This window comes from Megachile rotundata, chromosome 16 (assembly GCF_050947335.1).
Source record: "Megachile rotundata isolate GNS110a chromosome 16, iyMegRotu1, whole genome shotgun sequence".
Lineage (NCBI taxonomy): Eukaryota > Metazoa > Arthropoda > Insecta > Hymenoptera > Megachilidae > Megachile > Megachile rotundata.
This window is the reverse complement of record NC_134998.1, coordinates 1,437,634-1,452,060: the sequence shown is the minus strand read 5'-3', so window position 1 is coordinate 1,452,060 and position 14,427 is coordinate 1,437,634. Positions and strand designations below refer to the sequence as shown.

General features: G+C 38.6%; 1 protein-coding gene across 3 annotated transcripts in view; it reads left to right on the top strand.

Moving 5' to 3' along the window:
* Positions 1-14,427, top strand: part of LOC100881222 (2-acylglycerol O-acyltransferase 2-like) — a 175,033-nt gene that overhangs the window by 14,106 nt on the left and 146,500 nt on the right. The window lies entirely within an intron of this gene.

The window sequence follows — 14,427 nt, the reverse complement described above, 5'->3', positions numbered from 1 at the left end:
TCAGAAAATTAACTATAAGGTTTATACTAAATAAAAATATCTTTCACAGTTTCCAATTCAATAATTACAATAAGCAAAAACAAAATCTGCACTCAGTTTTAACGACACGCTCGCCGATCCCTTTTGTTCGCACGCTCGCTTCATACCAACTTGCCAATTTCGACTCTCTTCACTCTCATTCCTCACTTTGTTTATATATCGCCGATCCTTCAGGGGCTCTCCCACCACTCATCCTATTTATTACAGTTTCTATACTCTACAAATCTTACATAACTTTTGAAATCAACTTCGAACGATTTTAATGTCCTTTTAATATGTTGTCAGGGGCATGGTTATGAACAATTTTGTTCATATACAAATTTCGCGAAAAGCTTTTCTTTTCGAGATATTAGCAAAAATTGTTGTTAACTTTTGAAATCAATTTCGAACGATTTTAATGCCCTTTGAATATGTTGTTAGGGGCGTGGTTCTGGACAACTTTTTCCTCTTACAAAATTGACGGAAAGCTTTTGTTTTCGAGATATTACAAAAATTGTTGTTAACTTTTAAAGCCAACTTCGAACGATTTTTATGTCCTTCTAATACGTTATTAGTAGCATGATTCTAAACGAGTTTTTCCTTATGCATAATTGACGGAAAACTTTAGTTTTCGTGACATTAGCGAAAAACTATTGTTATTATTATTAGTGGAACGCCCCGTGCTATGCACGGGAAAGACAAGAAAGGGCAATTACAATGCACTGTACCAAAACACTAACTAAGCTTTGCCGCTTTGACACGCGACTTATGCAGCAAGATGAGTTCACGTTGACGTTGGTGTATTATTCCCATTGCTTGGTACAGTCTCCGTATCGTTCTAAAAATGCAGCAATTTGATTTATTAGAAAATTTGTTGCGCAGGATATGCTATTATTATACGGATACTTTGACCCTTGTGCAGTCCTAAACCGTAAGAGATACACATGCGCAGTAAATTTTTGGAAAGAAAGTTAACAAAGAACAAATGGATGAAGCACCCTCAATCATGATGTAATTAGTTTGTACTTGTCACTGAAAGAGTGTCCCTTATCTTTTTTTCTATGCATGTTCGCCGGTTTTCTCCTAGGTGGGTGGTCCTATCGGAACAAAGCCTTTCGCATCTTGTAGAGTCTGACTCCCCATTGGTACCATTACCAAAAATGTTTTCATTTTTTAGTTGCAAAGGATTATTGTTGCAAAAAAAAATTGAAAAACGAATATCCATGTTGTCTTTTACTCAATTATGCTCATGACATTTACGCAGACAAACAAAAAAAGCCCGGAAGAACTGTCTCACAGTATCCTATACAATTCTCCCCATTCCACTAAAAAGCGTGAAATAAAATAATTTTCAGAAAAAAAATACACCGACTTCGAAATGCACTAAAAAGTATAAAATAATTTCTATTTCCTAATGAAGTAATTTCTATTTCATTCAATCATACAATTACGTAACAGATATGAATGAAACCTATTTACTCGTTAGGTAGTATATTAAATACATTTCAACCTTTTCGGAGGCGGCGCATAATTAAAAATACCTCAGTAAACGTTGCTGCCAATAACCAGTTGATTGTGGTATGACGTATTGGAAATTAATAAATCCTGAGAAGGAATACAAACCATTATAGATATATCTGGTAATATACGTAAATGTAACGTCTGCATCTTCATTTCGCAACGTTTCTGATATAAATGAAATTGAATTGACTTCGTTCGCATGTGGAAGCCATGAATCTAAGAACCTATAAACGGAGCCCACGACGCGGGAATTACCAAAATTTGCGGCAGATGGGCTCTATCTTTATAGTATATGCGGCGATCGAGTCTTTCCGTCGCATACTCTATGAATCTAGCCCTATGCGGACTACCGCCGCATATATGCGTTCTGCGTAAATCATCAAATTGACCGAAGAACTCATATATGCGTTCCGCGAAAACAACTGATAGAGCCGAGAAACGCATACATGTGTACATGCACGTAAATCTGTGCATGTACAGTAGGCCGATAGGACCACCGAACCCCCACTTTTCGACTCGCGCGTAGCTTCCACCGTTCATCCGTAATGGTGCGGTTTTAGATAGGTGTAGAATTAGATATTCGTACTAATATGTTAGAAAACTATCTTCTTCCTTTTACGCGATGCGTTTACTTCGTCTTCCCCCCCTCCGTGACCAGATCCTTAAGGAACAACGTTCCTATTCATTTAGGCAAAAGCAATAACAAACTGCCTGCCTTTTCCACAGTCCTACAAACTGACAAATAAGCAGTCCTGCGACATCCGATGTCCGTATGACTGCAGGTCAAAAGCCATCGTCTGCCGCCTCACTTGGACACTCATAAACAACCTTTCGTTCAGACCTCACGCAGTCTATCCCTATCATAAATCGTTCAAAGTCGAAATAGCATCGACTAATTGCCCTCTATGAACCTCCAAAATACGTTGATGCTAATATATATGTATATACAATATTTCTACTATAATAAATTAAAATGAAAAATAACTTATTTGTAAAAAAGTACCTACTTACATTTTGTAAAATCCCTGATATTTGAGAATCTATTTTATTTTAAGCTAATTCGACAATTATGTATCTGGGATCAAGTAACACGGCGACCGCCTATATTATCGCAAGGGCCTGCCGATCGGTCGCAATTAAAGACTGTTATGTTTAACGGATGAGAATAAAATGTTTAAGAAATCGAATGTGCCTACAACAAAAATTTCTTTATAAACGAATCGAGTGAATGCGTGCGTACAGTCGGTGCCGTCTTGCGTCTAGACAACACCAGGATGTTTAGAAAACAATGACTGCGTTCGGAAAATCTTGAGAGTGTGAAAAGATGTTATTGCTTGAGACCATTTCCATTTGCAGTGAGCTATCCTATCGTTTCTTTCAAACAGTTTTACCAGAGCAGTCCAACAGAGCATATCGAGAATTTTCCATAGCGTTTTTAATTATTTAATTTTGATCCTCATTTATTTTTTTGCGTTAGAGTTTAATTTATATATCTTTCTATTCCATTTTATATTTTTTCCAATTTTGTACTATTCTAAATGTTACGATTATAGTATAAGTAGTTAAGTATAATTATAAATTACAGTTTTTGTGTTAGTTGAGTTAGTTGTGTTTTTGTGTTACTTGTTTTTTTAATGATTTCAGTATTTTTTCATTAGTTGTAAGGTGTGAATTAGGTAGTTTTTTTACATAGTTTTCATTTTTATTATTTTTTAGTAAAGTTTAAGTTTATTAAATTAAATATTTTAAAAACACAATGGAATCTCGCAAACAAGGGCAGATTATTCATAGTGATACAAAAAGTGTTGTGCGACAACTAATTAAAAAGTGTGATGAAGAAGCGAGAAGTGGACAACTTCTCCACAACATCCGACAAGCTAATTTCCGAATAGCCGCCTATTCGGGGTTGTCAATATCATCAATTACTAAGATTCGAAAGCAAGATTTAGAATGTGGAGAAGAAGAGAAATTACCATCTCCACCAAACAAAAAACTAAGAACATCCATAGTAGACTGCTCTGAAGAAACAAAAAGTGTAATAAAAAATGTTATTTTCAATTTTTATATTGAAAGAAAGATTGTACCTAGTGGGCCCATGCTACTAGCAGCTATAAAGAAAAAAACAGATTTTCCATGGGAATTACATAGTTTATACAGGTTGCTGAAAAACATGGGCTATAAGTGGAGGAAAAGTAACAATATTCGTAAAATCCTAATCGAAAAGCCAAATATTGTTATGTGGAGGGGGAAATATTTGAAGGCCATCGATTACTATCGAAGGCAAAACAAAAATATTGTGTATATCGACGAAACATGGGTCGACAATACCCTATGTTTTGGAAAATGCTGGCAAAGTGAAGATATGTTAGGTGTATTAAAAAATACCAGTTCTTCTCACCGATACATAATTGTCCACGCTGGAGGAGAAGATGGATTTGTAAATGGAGCTGAGTTGATTTTTAAAGCCAACAGTACGACAGGTGATTATCACGGACAAATGAATTCGGAAAATTTCGAAAAATGGCTTACGCAAAAATTAATACCCAACTTAACAAGCAATTCTGTCATCGTAATGGATAACGCACCATACCATTCTCTAGAACTGAACAAAACCCCAACCAAAAATGCAACAAAAAAACAAATGATCGAATGGTTATTAAAAAATAATGTAACGCACGCAGAAAGTATGCGAAAATTCGAATTATATGACTTAATAAGCAAAAATAAACCGGATAACAAACAATTTAAAGCTGACGAACTATTAAAATTACACGGACATAATGTGTTAAGATTGCCCCCATACATGTGCGAATTAAACCCGATAGAGTTAGTATGGGCACAAATTAAACGTACAATAAAGGAGAAAAACGTATCCACATTGAGTAACGAGGCATTACAATCGACATTAGACGAGGCTATAAACGTAGTAACCAAGGAAAATTGGAAAAATTATTGGAACCACATTAAAAAAATCGAGAAAGAATATTGGGAAAAAGATAGTTTAATGGAAGATGCATTGGACACATTACAAGGAGACGAAGAATATGACAGTGACACGGAGAAATCTACCAGTGAAGAAGATTCAGAGTAAGAGAATATTAAATTTTTAATTTATTTTAATGTAGAATTTATCCTAAGAAAAGACAGAGAAATAACTAACACTATTCTTTTTCAGTTAGCTGAAAACTTTTGGACACTACGACAATGGAATGCCGCTCGACGTATCGCTCGTTCTGTCTCGCTTGTTCTACATATATCTGATCCACTCTCCGCGCATGCGACCGATTAGTGTATGTGTGCGCCTCGACAAATAGCGCGTTATTGCCGAAGATGCGTGTGACAAAAGGCGGCAACGTTACAATCTAACCAATGCGATACTCTTTTCGTCCCGCTAGCCCCGTTCCCGTCCCGCTAGTTTTCTCTCATACTCTCATATAATATGTCCAGAATTTGACTTGGAATGCTATGAACGAAAACCGCGTTTAAGCAGAAATATGCGCTGGCAATTTTTAATGACTATCGCGGCAGGAGCTCGGCCCCACGGTACGGTTCACTTCGAACCGTCCCCTCCGCAAAGAGCTAGATAGAGCATAGTTACATTCTATACGCACTAACACCTACTTCGCGGCGTGCCGTCGAGTTATATGTATAGAAAAAAAAATAGCTATACAAGCTTTGCCTATGTTCGGCTGTCCAAAGGCTGACATGTTCAAGAAAATCTTTTAATTTTGCGCCGCCTCCGAAAAGGTTGAAATGTATTTAGTATACTACCTAACGAGTAAATAGGTTTCATTCATATCTGTGACGTAATTGTATGATTGAATGAAATAGAAATTACTTCATTAGGAAATAGAAATTATTTTATACTTTTTAGTGCATTTCGAAGTCGGTGTATTTTTTTTCTTAAAATTATTTTATCAGAACTACCAAAATCAGCTCTTTTCAGAGCTACTAAAATCAGCTCTTTTCAGAGCTACCAAATCATTTAAACGAGGAACATTTCGATTCAACTTATTAAAAGTCAAGTAAATAAACTTATACCAGCGACGACTGGTACCGCGGCGGATTTATACCTGCCCGCTGGACCTTCCCTGGGTATCGATGAAACAATGAACATCTGACATTTTCCAATTGTTAAAAACGTGACAAATTATCGTATAAAAAGGACTCGTCCTCTTCGGAAAGAAATCTCTATTCATTTCTCCGTAAAAGGTAAGAGAAAATTGTATATGTAATAATTATTGCTAAATTGCAATAAACAAAAAATTCCAAAAACACGTATCCCCTATTTTGATCTATATTTTTAGTATACACAGCTGCAAAAAAATCGAACTGCATTTATGGTGAAAAATTGAAAAAAAAGTGCATTTTTTTAATATATTATTTAAATAAATAATTTCTCCCGAAATTTTTGACACTAACTAAATTCCTGACTAAAAACTACACAATTTTAAAAAAAATTTACCTTCCTACTCCCTCTAGTTTCCGAGATATTAAAGAAAATGTGTTTTTAACCCCCAACTTTGAGGGCTATTTTCACCCCCTCAACATGGATGTCCGCAGATATAAAAAAATACGTATCAAATGATTTTTAAAAAGCTACAACATATGTCAATTTCATTAAAATCCGCGTGTGACACCTTGGTGATGTCCCTTGTTAGTAGAGCAATATATTAAAATTCGTTTTGTTAATTCAGTTTCATTTTATTAGTTTAAAAGTTAATCCTTATTAAAGTTTATTAAAGTTTATTAAAGAAGTTCAAAAATTTAATTTAGTTGTTTAGTTCATTTAATTGATTTCAAAGTTTCAATTAGTTTGTTAGCGCCAACGTATTTTGGAGGGTCGTTGAGGGCAATTAGCCTGTGCTATTTTGCCTTCGAACGATTTATGATAGGGATAGCCTGCGTGAGGTCTAAGCGAAAGGTGGTTTATGAGAGTCCAAGTGTGGCGATAGATGATGGCTATTGACTTGGAGTCGTATAGTCATCAGATGTCGCAGGGCTGTGTGTTTTGTTAGTTCCTGAGATTGTAGAAAAGGACAGATAGTTTGTTATTGCAATGCTAAGTCGAATAGGGACGTTGTTCCTGGAGGATCTGGCCACGTAGTGGGGAGGCAGGGATGCCTTTGGTAAGAGGACTGAGTTTGACCTCTCGGGACTTACCCCAGCACCTTAATTGGGAACGCATCTCTTTTTGACAAAGTTTCTAACAAGTTTATTTATTTTTCCTTTTTGTTGTTTGATTAAATCGCGAAATTAAACTAAGCGCCCATAGCGCTTCTTGACAATTGAACCTCGCCAACAAAATCCCTAAATTCAACAAGAAGAATCGCAACATGTTCGAACCTAGTGGTTGGCAACGCGAAATTACCGACTAGACAAGTTACGTGTCCATGTATCTTCTCGCGTTGACATTCGAGACAACTGCGTGTCCATTCTCAGCAATCTTTTTCGATTGATAGCCATACAAAACGTTGACTAATTTAACGGTGGCTTTAATTCCTGAATGCGATAGATTATGAACTGAAACGAATGCCTGCCGTCGGAAAGTCTCTGTTGCAAACGGTCTAATCCTAGATGTGGCGACATCACAATAGACTTCAGTGTCACTGTCCATAAACTTTGCAGGTTTTAACTGCAGGGAAGTATCTAATGCTGATAAAAGCTTACTTAATTCTTTATCGGTTCTTTGAATTTCTGCAAGTTTTTCGAAATCTATAGCTGTAGAAATTGCTTCGACTCTTCACAACGCGTCAGCTACTTCATTGTCTTTACCACTAAAGTGTCTAATATCTGTAAAGAATTGCCTGATAAAATCTAAATACCTAAATTGGCGCGGAGTACTTTTCTCTGGCTTCTGCCTGAACGCGAAAATAAAAGGTTTGTGATCTTTATAAATGCTAAATATACGGCCTTCTAATGCGTCACGAAATTGCTTAATGGCGGAATAAACTGCTAGTAATTCACAATCGTATGCGCTGCATTTCCGTTGCACAGGGGATAAAGATTTCGTGAAGAACCCTAACGTTTGTCACAAATTTCCTTGCCGCTGTTGGAACGTAGCACCTATCGCGTAATCTGACGTCCATAACCGCGAGGCGCGAGTTACCACTTGGATGCGCTAATAACGTGGCGTTTGTTAACGCGTTTTTCAATTGTTCTAGTGCAGTCTCTGCTTCCGTAGACCATTTTATTGGCGTATTACTTTTTAACTTTCGGCCTTTCAACAAATGATTAAGAGGAGTCTGAATTCCTGCCGTGTTCGGTATAAACCGTCCATAAAAATTAACCATACCGAGAAACCTACGAAGTTGCTTGACCGTTTGCGGTTTTGGAAAATCCCCGATCGCTTTGACTTTTTCCAGTAGCGGTTTCGTACCTTCGGCGCTAAGTCTATACCCGAGGAATTTTACCTCTGGCACAGCGAAAACACATTTTGTCAGATTTATAACAATTCCATACTCGTTTAACCGTGAGAAAAGTTGCTTTAAATGTTACCTATGATCCGCTTCATTTTCCGACGCCACCAAAATATTATCTAAATATACGTACGCAAAATCGAGTCCACGGAGTACCATATCTACAAAACGCTGAAACGTCTGTGCAGTGTTTCTCAACCCGAACGGCATTGCTGTATATTCGAATAACCCAAAAGGTGTCGTTATTGCGGTTTTCGATACATTATTCGGATGGACTGGGACCTGATGATATGCCCTAAGGAGACGCGCAAAAAATCCTCTATGTACGGTATTGGATATCTATCTGGAACCTTCCGAGCGTTTAATGCGCGATAATCACCGCAAGGCCTCCGTCCATTATCCTTCAGATAATGTGCAGAGCTGAAGCCCATTGACTTTTTGAAGGACGTATGTGGCCTTAGTTGAGTAACTTTTCAAATTCGATTTTCGCGATCTTAAACATTTCTCTCGACAATCTACGGGGTTTACAGAAAGTCGGCGGACCGGGAGTTGTCTTAATGTAATGTACAACGTCGTGTTTTGACTTACGGACGGTGGTGGTGGGTCGGACGATATCTGGAAATTCTTCAAGAATTCGCTCGTATGGGGAAGTACAAACGATAGTTTTTACCGATTCCATACTATTTACAAATTTACAAATTTATGGCTAGCCGCTATAGTTCCGTTCAACACGTTAGACTCTATACACTATGATACAATGTCTCGGAAAGTCCTATAATATCAAATTAAAATTACAAATGAAATCAGTACATTAAAATTACTTGATCGTCCTTGATCAATAGCAAAGAATCCTTCTTGATTATGCTCGAAGGGTTCATTCTCCATTTATGGCGCTACTGAAGACCATGTAAATATTCCTTCTGCCAACGCTTCCAGAAATGCTGTACCGTCTACTGGATCAGTTGGTATCTATTTAACCTTCCTTCATTGATATTAGTGACGTCAGGCTGAGGAAGTGCCATTAACGAATCTCCAATAAGGAAGTGACCAGGAGTGAGAGAATCGAAATCATTAGGATCATGGGATAGAGGATGTAGGGGACGTGAGTTCAAACATACCTCTATCTGCGTCAAAATACTATAGAATTCCTCGTAAGTCATCTTTGTTCCCCGACTACCGATTCAAGTGCATTTCGACTGATCTCACACCCTTTTCCCATAAACCTCCGAAACGTGGCGCGTTCGGGGCTATGAAACACCAATCTATATGTTCTCTAGCTAAAGAATCTATAATTTGTCTATTATGCGAGCTTGAGCTTAACAGTATTTCGAGTTCTTGCAGCTCGTTTCGAGCACCCAAAATATTTCTATCATTATCGGAATAAACAGTGTTACATCGACCTCTACGTGCTATGAAACGATGCAGGCAATTGAGAAACGCGTCGGTCGTGAGATCTGTAGCCAATTCGATGTGGACAGCTTTTGCAGTGAAACAAATAAAAAGGTATATTTGCGAATAATGCGAGATCGCCCGGCCTCCTTGATTAGGAAGGGACCCACGTAATGTATACCGCAGGTAGCAAACGCGCGTGCCGGTACTACACGGTCGGCAGGTAAATCATTCATTCTATATAGCACGCTGAAAGGCTTTGTCCGAAAGTAAGATACGCATTGGCGCAAGACTTTTTTCATTAAACGTTCACCGGACTGTAACCAAAATCTGGTATGGAGAGCTCCAAGGGTTTGCTGACACCCAGCATGCAAATGTCGCAAATGTTCATGTTTTATTAGTAGAATTGATGAATGGGTGTTTTTGCTCATACTTTAATTGAGACGCTCACCGACCCTAACGAGTCCGTATTCGTCGATGAATGGGTTTAACGAAATTAATGAGCGATGTTTATTTTGAGTTTTGCCTGTTACGAGAAGCGTTATCTCTTTATCAAAATGAATCGCTTGAATCTCGCGAATCAAAACCCTTTCTGCCTCTGCGACTGTTTTGCAATGAAGAAGGAAAATGTTCCAATTCACTGCTCCTCCACAACTTGTTATAGTAATGAAGGTTATATATTGATCTATTAGGATATGTATAGAGTGGTTCAGAGTCCTTCACATTGATGTGTCCAAATCAGTGAAGGTTGTCAATCATCATCCTACAAATTGATAAATTCATCGTTGGAATGGCAGCAGGTTAGGTTAGTGAATTTGATTGTGAATTTGTAAGGAAGGCAGTTCGAAATACTGATGTAGGTATTGCGGCTCGTATGGCTTATGGTTCATCTCAATGTAAATCAGATCAACGGAATTTGTTTCCGTCCCACTTCATACTCCACCATACCCTCGTGTCTTTATAGTAGTTCAAAGAGTAGTTCAATTCCAATGATTCGCAAGAGTGAGTGCGCATCACCAAAAGTAATGCAAGACTGAACAAGTTGCCTCTAAACTGTCAGAAAAAAAAAGGAATGGAGGAAATTCAGGTCGTGAAATCCTCACCATAAAGGACCAATCAGGACAGTTTGTTATTTGGAAAAAATAGTGACTGGTGAAATGGTTCAGCGAATGAGATCGTGAGACCTGTAGCCCCCATTCTAAGGTTGTAAATATCGTTTGTTAATGTCGTCGAGGTATTCAAGAAGTCCGTGTTGTATGGTTTTCAATAACTTTTATTATAATTACGTTCTTATATTATATTCTTTACACTTCGACAGAGATTGGATGTCGTTCAAGTTTTAACTTAGACTGTCCTTTGGGTCCTACTAGTCCCCTTCTTATACTGGGGTTTTTGGAGGGTGGGAGGCGCTTGGGCTTTGGGGTTGCGGGTTGACTCGTTAAGTGGGAAAATGGGATGCTGCAAGGAGATTCTATCGGTAAGGTCTTGATGAAGGAAAAACTAAAGATAGGTCAAGTAGATGGGATGTGAGATGGGAAAAGGTCCGGATACATAAATCTTGGAAAGAGGAAATCGGACGGGTAAAGATTGGGAAAAAGGGCCTGAAGGGAAACAATGGGTCCTAACGAGCAGAGGGACTGGATAATTGTAAGTTAGATGCAGGTGTCGATAGGGATGGGTCGACATTAATAAGGTGTTCTTCAAAGGATCTAGTAATGGGGCACACTGCGAGACTGCTGAATGATCGAGTCCGAGTGCATTGGCCCGCCTGGTAAGTGTAACGAGCCGATAAGGGCAAATTAGATCATGGACACTGAATCCTCCCGTGATTCAGTTCCATGAGTAATCCGGCAAACTCTGGACTCTGGAGTCATCCCTGCAACTAAGGAGTCATTCCTATGACTCAGAACGGCCCTTGGAGCTGGTATAGGGAAGGGTGCTCTTCTTCCACTATATATATAAGGCCCCGCATTCTTGCGCAACACAATATAATAATAAAGGTTTTCGAGCGTACGCGTTTGTTCCTTTTCCTGTAAACTCTTTCGGCGTGACATAAGCAAGGATTTCGTAAACACTACACACCACAGGGGTGTACAGTTTAGGATCAAGGAAATAAACTTCTTTAAAGAAAGATATATTGGCACTAGAAAAATGTGTTTTTTGGACTGTTAACAAACCTTCAAGAATGGTTTAGAACGTTGTAAAAATGTTCTTGAAAAGTCATAAACTATCTATTCACAGTTACTTGAATGAACCGGAAATTAGGACTGGCGTCCACATAGTTTATGAGGGTTGCTTTCTTTTCTTAAACGTTTTAACTTATTGAAGAGAAGGTTCCAAACTCTGTTATGGTAAATGTCAGTTTTAAATAACGTAACACAGTTCTTTTGAAAATAATGGCGTTTTAAGAGAGTCGAGGTAATAACGCCTAATTATGCGTAAACACGAACTAGGTTTCGACAAAATAATCATAAATATTGACCTGTTATTCTTGCGTACTTATTGTAAGAGGAATTCAACACAAAACATTCTCCCCCCGTCGAGAGAGCAACGATCAATAGAAATCAAATTTGAGTATTTACATTTCGTTGGAAAAATTCGCTTGTAATCATCTGTGGCCGTTTCTAAAAATATACCAGTGCTCTCAAATATCTTGATTGGGAAGTGGTGCTAACCGTCTCACGTTACGGTCAAGAATTGTTGTGGCGGTCTTGACTGTGACGGTCCGGATGATTCCATCTGATCCAGTGTAATGGCGGCACATTATCATTCTTCAGAAAGGCTATGGTACCTTCTTTGATATTGTGTGAACCTTTAGACCACTTGCATTGATTAGTTAGTTCGTTTAAATACTCTCGATGCCACCTTGTCCAAAAGTGTTGTTTCTACTGGTGTATAATGTATGTTGCCAAATAGATACGCGATTTGTCGAGGTTTCTTTGAAATTCCTTTCGCGTGATCTCATCAACGAACCGCCAATGAGAAAATGACCAGGAGTGAGTGCTAACAAGTCGTTAGCATCTGATGAAATAGGAGTGATTAGGCGTAAATTCAGAATGGCTTCTATTTCGATAACCAAAGTGTTAAAATTTTCAAAGGTGAACAATGTAGACCCTGCGACGCGTTTCAGATGGTATTTAAACGATTTTACCGCTGCTTCTCAAAGACCTCCAAAATAAGGATTCAACGGATTTTGGTCCATGACGCCAAATAGAATTACGTAGAAATTCTTCTGGTGTTTGACCTCTAGACAGAAAATCTGCAGGATTATCTGTCGTAGATATATGCCGCCAATCTGACGTGGCAGTAGTCGTCTGAATTTCAGACACTCGGTTTGCAACAAAAGTTTTGAGTACATGAGGAGACGTCTTCAAACAATGTAAGACAATCGTCGAGTCCGTTCACAAAATTGTACGTCTAATTGTTATACGCAAAGTTTTCTCGACTGTGGAAACCAATCTCGTCAAGAGAACCGCTCCGCAAAGTTCTATACGAGGAATTGTCTGACTTTTCAAAGGCGCGACCTTTGCTGAACGGATGAGAATCCGTCCAACAATACTGTTATGGTTAATTTCAAATGCCCCGCGCTACGGTCCACCATGTTGATTCCCTTCGTTTTTCTTTCCGTTGCGTAGGATTGCGTGCCTCCGGGCGAAGACAAGCGAGCGTCGCGTCGGCTTGAACGAGGAGTACTTCAGAGCAGAGTCATGAACCACGCAGCGCATGGAGTTTTTAACCGACTTCGAAAAAGAAGGAGGTTACTCAATTCGATCAGTATATTTTTTTTTGTAAATCGACAAGCGACCCGTTTTTAAATATAAGTCTTTTTCTATTAACCCGTCTTGTTTAATACACAACAAATACTTTTTCATTGACTCTATGCACAATGCACTTCGCACTACATGTACTAATTGGGCTAATAATAGTGCTCTGCACAACTCTAAACGCGCTAGACTTACGGTTTTCAGTTGCGCCATGTATTCGCGCGCACTTTATCACTTTTCACATCACTTGATAAAGAAGTGATGCGTAATTCAGTACTGAAACTATACCATTGCGTGTGAATTTCTTGCGGGAGATTGACATCCCAATCTATATTCAACTGCCAAAGCTCCAGTATCAATAATTTTGTCCTAACTATGATGGACACAATGAGGCCGAGTGGGTCGAAGATCTTTGAAATTTCAAATGAAATAATCCGTTTGGTGACCCTACTCGTTGGACAGTCCGCGACTGTGTAGCTGATCCGAATTTACTGATCAAAACAAGCCTAAAGTTTTTGGATCCTTTTCCTCGATTTTAATGACTACGGTGTTTTCTGAATTACTATTTTAAACAATTCTCGAATCATTACTCGTCCATTTTCGCAAGCAGAAACCTGTTTGCGCTAGAACCCAGGTCAACGATTCCTGCAATTCTTTCGCTTGTTCGACCGTCTCGCAGCTCGTTAGCGATTTTTACATCGACCGTCATCGATGTAAAAATCGTCGCGAATGACGTCACTTGCAGGAGGAAAAGATTGCGCGTAATCCTGTCCTACCTGCCGTAATGCTCGAGTTGCCAAAAATGAAGCCGTTCCGTACGTTAAAGTGTTCAATGCGTAGGTTTTAATTGATTTGTTATCTGTAGACCGCCAAAGTATTCTTTGGTACTTGCGATCTGCACTGGCAACAAGCACTTGACGGTACATCTTTTCTACATCTGCGGATAATATAATACGATATTTTCTAAAGCGTATAAGGATTGTGACAAGGTCATTATGAACTGTCGGCCCTACTAACTGAGTGCCATTCAACGAAAGTCCCGATTATGTTTTTGCGGAGCCATCGAACACTACTCTAATTTTTGTGGTGTTTATTAACACTTAGCCGACCGCGCGCGCCACAGAGACCTATACAGTTTCCGCCGCGCATTTTTCTGAGGTAGCACGGACTGAAATTCGCTATTTGAAATCAAGAACCTCCGAAAATTATTTATGTGATCAATTATATCTTACGGTAACACTTCCGGTCAACAATTTCACATATTGCTTATACAAAATTCGAAATTAAAAGTTTATGATAACTATTTTTTAATGGTT